Source organism: Octodon degus, unplaced genomic scaffold (assembly GCF_000260255.1).
Source record: "Octodon degus isolate 3935 unplaced genomic scaffold, OctDeg1.0 scaffold00020, whole genome shotgun sequence".
Classification (NCBI taxonomy): Eukaryota; Metazoa; Chordata; class Mammalia; order Rodentia; family Octodontidae; genus Octodon; species Octodon degus.
The window spans coordinates 16208047-16216217 of NW_004524596.1; the positions used below are offsets into that span (position 1 = coordinate 16208047).

An 8171-nucleotide genomic window follows, 5' to 3' on the forward strand; every position below is an offset into this window, starting at 1 on the left:
CTCTCTCTCTCTCGTATTTTGTACAGGGTCTCACTACGCAGCTCAGACTCATAGTGATCCTCCTGTTTTCAGCCTCCCCAGTGCTGGGATTACAGGTGTGCGCCACCACGCCCAGACTCGGTGGCTGGCTCAGTGCACCCGGGCATGGGGCCTGCTCAATACGTGGTACCAGGGATGAAACCCCTCCAACACCATTCTAGCCAATCCTAGCATAATATTAACTTTTTTCTAGTAATTTGCCTTTCTTCTTCTTCTTTCATTTTCAGATAGTCAGCAATTGCCTCAAAGGTGGACTGGGCAAAATTCAGAACTAAGCCTCTCCAGCACGTGTGTTGCATCTGTCTCTGTGCAGAACCTACAGGTGGGAGGATAGATAGGAGAAAGTGGCCAGGATTGATCACCATCGAGAGGGTTCATCAGGGCCCAATGCAGAATTCTGACTAAATTCTATCATCTTAAAAGGTTTCATAGAACAAAGTTTGAAATAATATATACTTATTTTAATCCAACCATTCCCCTTTTAGGCATTTATCCTAACAACTAAAAAGGTGTACAAACACAAAGACATTCACTGTAATATTATTTCCAAGTGAAAAGTTGGAAACTAGGGCCAGGGAGATGGCTCAGTGGAATAAGCACTTCCCTGACAAGCACAAGGGCCTGAGTTCAATCCCCGGTTCTGCAAAAAAAAAAAAAAAAAAAGTTGGAAACCAGCTAAAAGGCCAGTGGCTCATGCCTGGTTAAATATAAACTGATCCCTCTGACCAGCTGTCCAATGTTGGTGAATTTTTATAGGCATAAATGGTATTCTCAAATATCAGTAAGCGAAAAATGAAAGTTTAAAAATGCATGTATAGGGGCTGGGGAGCTAGCTCGGAGGCACGCCCAAATTCGGTGGCTTCTGGAATTGGGCATGCGGCACACACCCGGAACCCCAGGAAGTTGAAACAGGAGGATGACTGCAAGTTCGAGAACTGTGTGGGAGCTACAAAAGTGAACACAAGGCCAGCCTGATCTGTATAGCGAGGTCCTATCTCAAAATCAATCAATCAATCAATCAATCATGCATTAAAAAAAAATTAGATAGGCTGGGTACGGTGACAGGCACCTGTAATCCCAGCACTTGAGAGGCTGAGGCAGGAGACTGAATGAGTTTGAAGATCACCCTCGGCTACACAGTGAGTTCAAGGCCAACCTCAACTACACAGTGAGACTTTGTCTCAAAAGATAAAAACAAACAAACAATTAAAAATGAATTAATATACACTGTGTTCCAGACAGTAGTTTTCTCCAAGTGGTAGCATTTTATTTTATTATTTATTTATTTATTTATTTATTTATTGCGGAACCGGGGATTGAACTCAGGCCCTTGCGCTTGCCAGAGAAGCACTTATTCTACTGAGCCATCTCCCCGGCCCCTCCCCGCAGCATTTTAAATAAATAAATTTTTTTTCTGTTCACTTACATTTTCTAATTTTTTCTACAGTGACTATGAGTGCTGATAAACCATGAAAAATGTATTTATTATATAAGTAAGTGAATGTGAGAACTAGGGGAAAAAAGAATAAAAATAAGAAAAAGTGAAGGTCAGAACTGAGATGCACACAGGTGAGGTCCTGCTGCGCGCTGCAGCTGGCCTAAGCGGGCCTGGGTTTCTGGCAGGTCAGCAGCCAAGGGCGGGCCCTCCTCAGGGTCTCAGGGCAAGGATCCCACCCACTTGCTCTGGCCAGTGGTGGCAATGTCACATCAGGGCTGCTGTTCTTGATTACTTCACTGTGAACAGAGTCTGTTATGAGCCACTGGGGATGAGTGTGATCAAAGACCGGGTGAGCTTCCTAATTTTATAGCTCACTGCAGAGATGAAAGCAGTAACATTTTAGAGCGGAGGACACGTCAGGCAGGGATCACTGTCGTGGCTTTCTACGGGGGTCAGCTCTGCATTTGCTGAAGAAGTATGAGTGACCAGGGGCTGGAGAGATGGCTCAGTGGTCTAAAGCACCTACTTGGAACAAGCTTGGCAAAGCCCAGGGACCGCGGTTCAATCCCCCAGCACCACATGCCAGCCAGCCCCGCCCCCTGGTGGGCTGAGCTGGCCACACACACACACACACACACACACACACACTAAATAAATGTTAAAAAAAAAAAAAGAAAAAAAAAAAGAAGTATGAGTGACCAAGTTCAAAGCCCCGGGAACTGGGACAGGCGCTGTCTGTGCAGCCTCAGGCTACAGTGGTCCCTCTCTGGGGCAAGATGGGTCGCAGGCTGAAGGTGATGTCCAAAGCTGGCTGTCTGCAGAAGGAGTAGAAACACAGCCCTGCCTCTCTCCAAGCCTAGTGTGGGTTTCCACCCTAAGTATCCAAATCACTGAGAACCAGGTATGGAGCCCGATGAGTCGCTAAAGGTGCTCCCCGCGCCATCCTGCAACTGCTCAGCATGTGCTTGGCCATCTGGATTATAGGTGTGGAGACAGGAACAGACACGACAGCCACATGTGACAGATAAGTTCTTTTAAGAGGTAATGTGGGCCAGGGAGATGAAATGTGGGCCAGGGAGATGGCTCAGTAGAATAAGCGCTTCCCTGGCAAGCGCAAGGACCTGAGTTCAATCCCTGGTTCTGCATAAAAACAAAAAAAGAGGAAATGTTAAGGACGGAGACATTGACCCAACTCATACTCCGAAGTCCACAGGACTGTTGTGATGAGAGCCCAGTCACTCAAGTGTCCTGGGACAGCCACACTTTCTGCTGAGACCCTGCCTAGGGATGGCATAAGTGGGCAGATGGCTCGGGCTCTGGGCACTATTCCAGGCCCAGCCCAATAGGAGGATGCTCAAAACAAGAAGGCCACTTGCACTGTGTCCTGTGTAGTGTTGAGATTTCTGCCCCCTTCGATACCAGGGATCACGGAGCGCAGGCCTGGGCCCTGGTTTGGTGTCACATGTGGCATGTATGAGAGACAAATGTCGCAGCAGCATGCCACACCCCTCTCGCGATCCTGTGGGCCAATCACAAGCCTTACCCTTGTGGGGGCTTCGGCAGCCCAGGGCTTCCCACTGCTGAACCTCTGTGTGCCACCAGCGTGGAGCTGTAGGGCAGCCCCAAATCGCTGGCTCTTTTTCAGCGCCAGACCCTGAAGGTGAGGGAAACTGCAGAAATCTTTTATTCCTCCTGCTCCTCTGCTTTGCAGTCTGAGTCCAGCCTGAGCTTCCTCGCGGATGGTGATGTCATCTCCTCTTTGAAAAAGTGCTGTTTATGTATTTGGTACAAGGTCTCGCCACACAACTCGGACTCCTGTCTCAGCCTCCCCAGCGCTGGGATAACAGACACGTGCCACCACAGCTGGTTTCGGTGGCTGGCTTAGCACACCCAGGGGCAGAGCCAGCAGGGCACGGGGTGCCAGGACAGAACCCAGGCTCCTGCTCTTGCCAAGCAAGCACTTAGACTGCTGAGCTATCTTGCAGCCCTGAAAAAGTGCTGTTTAATTGCTTTCTCCTTGAAGGAAACTTTAACCAACCCAAGCTGTGGGAATCACAGAGAAAAATAAAATTGTACCTTGGTCCTCAGAGGAGTTTTACTGTCCAAGCAGGAACAAGGCAGAACCAAACTAAAGCACAATCGGTACAGTGTGACCCTGTGGAGCTACAGGTTGTTGCCAAGGGCAGGAGCTGTCACCTTGCTGTGAAAACATCTGAGAACAAGGGCCCCACTGCCTTCTAGAGTTCTCCTGAAGCCATGGGGCCACCAAGAAGCCTGACTTCCATGGCTTAGGTCTGTCACAGGAGCAGCCTCGGCTGGGCCTTGGTCCTCCCCACAGAACACAATTGCCCTCCGGGCTGGGCAGGTGAGATGGATCAATGGTACAGCTGTGACATGCCTAGCTCTGGGTGGTACACAGAGGATGCTACCTCTTGGGGACGGGGGACTGTGTGAGAGCGTACAACACCTTGTTTTGTTGAACGGCAGACCCAGCCCCAAATTCATGAACTCCTATGAATTTTTGTTGTGTCGAATTATATTGAATGCTGTGTGGTCCTCCTGCCCCCCAGTTTTAATTTCTATTTCAAATTCCTATGACTTTTTAAAAAATTGTTTGTTTTTATATATTTTAAAAATTATTTTCTTTTTTTTTTCTATGACTTTTGAATCTCTGGAAGCTCTAAGTGTTACCTTACTTGGAAATCAGGTTGAGCAGATATAATTAGTTAAGACATGGGCATGAGGGTGGGCCAGAATCCACATGGCTGGGGATGCCTTCATTAAAAGTAGGAAATCTGGACACAGAGAGAGGCACACAAGGGAAACATCCTGTAAGGACAGGAAGGGATCTGTAAACCAAGTGTGGTAGATTGACAACTGGTGGCCAACTCGTAATACCCGGATGAACTGAACCAGCATGGCACTGGATGTGGGAGGCCCACCTGAGGGCTGCTCCTGGCAGCATAAGAGATAGAACTAGAAAAGAAGAAAAGCTTTTGGAAGCCGCTGGGAGCTATTAGGACCTGCTGGCTCTCTTGGAGGAGCTTGTCATGCTGGCTTTCCTGATGCACTCAGCTGTTCTCATTGCTGAAGGAGCTCGGGACCTATTGTTGCTGGGAATGGCTATGGTTCATTTTGGGGGAGCTCTAAGCCTCATCTTGAGCATCGCTTCCTGGCTCTGGAGGGAAAGATGGTACGCCGCTCAGTCTCCTGGAGAAGCTTGTCATGTTGGCTTTCCTGTTCGAAACCCAGCTGTTCTCATGGTTGGAGGAGCTCTGGACCTCACTGCTGCTGAGGATGGCTGTGGTACTCTTTGGGGAAGCTCTGGTTCTTACTTTTTTTTTTCTTCTTTGGTGGTACCAGGGGTCGAACTCAGGACCTTGCGCTTGCCAGGCAGGTGCTTATGCTGCGGAGCTATCTCCCCAGCTCCCCTGGTTCTTACTTTGAGCATCACTTCCTGGCTCCAGCGCAGATCCCTCAGCCTGCTGGCACAGATCCTCCATCCCGCTGGCAGACTTTCTAGCTTCCCCCACTGCCCTTTGGGCCTTCCCAGCGCAGCCCACTGTCATGGGCTCTTGGTCTCTTGTTGGACCTCTGGGAGGCATCATTACAGCACTCCGTCGTTAGCTGGACTCAGGCAGGGCACTGCCACGGGACTCAGGCCTCAGCTGGATGCTTTAGTCTTTAGCGAGAGGACAAATTCCCCGCACTCTCTTGCATATGACTCTTTGGGCGACTGTTAATAATAATCTCACAAAATATATGTCCTGTATTGTATTGCTCCTCTTGCAAGAGCCCGAACTACGACACCAAGGAATCCAAAACATGCCAGCAAAGCACCAGAGCTTGGCAACGGTGTCCAGTCTGGGGCTTCCCACCTCTGGAAGTGTCTGCTCTTCTGGGCACTGCCAATACCCTATTTGTAGCCCTTCGCTACTGCAGCTCTGGCAGGTGAACATGTAAGAGCTCAGCTCATTTCTCCATTCAACCAAGGCAGAGTTCCCAGAAACTGGGAACACGGCAGCATCCGGCTGACTGCCTCCAAATAGCCATTCTTTTTTTTTTTTTTTTTTTCCGGAACCAGGGATTGAACTCAGGACCTTGTGCTTGCCAGGCAAGCACTTATTCTACTGAGCTATCTCCCTGGCCCCTAGCCATTCTTGTGTTGTTCTATCAGAACAAGTGTCAACTGGGCACATGCCTACCCAGAATAAAGATTCCATTTCCCAGCTTCCCCAGCAGCCAGGCATGGGCATGTAACTAATTCCAGGCCCATAGGAGGGAACCAAGAGGCTGTGCCACTCCAAGGTACGTCCTTAAGGGAGGTAGGCAGCGCTTTCCCCCCACCCACCTTCTTGCTATTGCCCCCAGGCCTTCTGCTTTCTGTTGCTGGCGGAGCAAAATTCATGGTCAGCCAAGGAATCAGAGGAAGCTGCGCAAAGGCACCTGATGCCGAGGCCCCACTACCCCAGCCCTGAACTGCCCACTGAGGGGACTTCTTGTGCAGGACAGAAAGAACTGCTGTCCTGTTCATAATGCTGTTATTTAAGACCTCTGTTATGGGCAGAAGAATTTAGTTCTAATTGCTAAGATAGACATACATTTCTTAATTTGATGGGCTTATATTTTAGCATGGAAAAGATAGCTTCCAAAAAAGCAAAATGATCACTCAAAAGGATGGGTATTTGCAAGAGGAGAGCGTTCTTGTCACAGCGTTCTTGTCCCTGAGAAATCCTTTGGGGAACTACCTCTGAGCTGAGACTAGAAGGAGGGTGAAGACCCGCAGGCTCGAGGGCGTGGAGGAAGGGCTGGTGCAGGAAGCAGTGGGAGGCGAGGTCGGGTGCCGGGATGGGCAGGGCGCAACTGAACCCTGCGGGGACACATTAGCTGCACTGCAAAAACAACAAAGAAGTCGTAACTGGCTGTGCTGATTTAATTAGTGGAAAAGACCAAAGAACGCATGATTAGTGGTTGCTGGGTTGCTTAGTCTGTATGCAAGTTAGCAGTAGGAATTCTCTTCCATCCTACCTTCTGGAGCACGGATGGCCCAGGGGGTCGGGACTGCTGCTAGGCTGAACGCATGCAATCTCAGTAACACAAAGCTTAATAGTCAAAGCCACAGACATGCACTGGAACCTGCTGTGGGAGAGGCATTTATGCCTGGGATTCTGGCAGACATTAAAACCACTTGAGATAACATCACAGACTTCAGGGTACCTGCAATCTACTGAGAGTGAGGACAAGAATTCAGTAAAAGTAACAATATAAGAATGAAAGAACAACAGCAGAACAAACCGTGGCCCCAAAGAATTAGATGGTAAGTGAGTGGTACAACTAGGAGGGTTCATCGTGAGCTCATACTGGGACCCGGGGGGCTTGATAATTATAATGGGGAAGGGGAGGGGGTGTCTAGAGCTATTGCTTGGAGAAAGGCAGGATGCCCACGGACAGGGTGGGCAGAATCCAGAGACCAAGGCCACAGGCCGGCAGGCAGCGCCGTGTCAGCCTGGGCTCCTCCGGGACACCCGTTCTAACATCAGTTGTTACCATGGGCGTCTGCTTCCACACACTCTGCGTGTGCAATTCAACCAACACAGGATCAAAAACTACATATTTTTTAGAAAAATGTGTCTGCACCCAACGTGTGGGCTTTTCTCTTCCCATTATTCCCTGAACAATATGGTGTTGATAACTATGTACCATTTTCCCTGTTCACTGCAGCCTCAGGGCAACGACCCAGGTACGCATGTCCCAGGGTCCCGAGCAGTAACTCAGAAATGCTGCCGGTACTCCTGGGTTTCCAGGGAACAAACAGGAGGACGCAGGATGTTCGAAGGCCGAGGCAGTCCCTCTGGCAGGACCTGGGGACCCTGCGTACTGTGACTGCTGCCCACCGAGAACCCGGGGACAGCCCGGACTCGGAGGGCCTCGAGAAGGAAGGACCCTTTGCACACTTTTGGCACCTGAAGAGTCCCTTTGCGTATGAGAGCGAGACGCCATCCTGTTGCTGCTGCAGAGCGCCCGCCTGCAGTGTTAGCGCGCCGCGCCCGCTCCCTACGCCCGCAGCTGAGCTCGTGGGCTGGTGGGCTGGAGGCGTCCCTCCCTTCGTGTCTGTACAGCAGGGCAGCCACGCGGTCCGGTGGGAGGCTCCACTGAAGATCTCAAGCCTAAGCGAAGCTAGTACTTTCTGTATTGTGACGAAGCCGAAACAAATTCTTCGATCTTTCTGAATCAAGTAGAAACATGTTGGTGATTAAAGATGCCTAATCACTAAGTGATCTCTATCTCTTCCTAGCTTCACCTGTCACCCTGTTCTTTAAGCAATCCCCTCTCAATAAATGTACACTGACTATATAGAATTCAACACGGACACTTTCAACGGTGTCCGTGATAGTCAGTTGTAGCAACAGAAAATGGACTGAGGCTCTACCCACCTCTGTGTTTTTATTTTTTGCTTTAGCTTATTTGGGATGAATTTCTGTCACTTGCAATGGGGAAAAGACCTATTTTTTTCCCCTTGTTCCCGGCCAAGATGTTATTACAGGAAGCTTGGGGGCTCACAGCTGGACCCCGGGGCACTATGTTGCTGATGGCAGTGCCATTGGCAAAGTTGGATGATGTCTTCTAAAAAGAAAAACTGGGAGGGTAGATTATCTTTTTCTTTCTTTTTATTTTTCCTTTTTTTGTTTTTTTT

General features: G+C 49.5%; 1 pseudogene; it reads right to left on the reverse strand.

Moving 5' to 3' along the window:
* The window catches only part of LOC105740846, a 25569-nt pseudogene that overhangs the window by 640 nt on the left and 16758 nt on the right, over positions 1 to 8171 (reverse strand).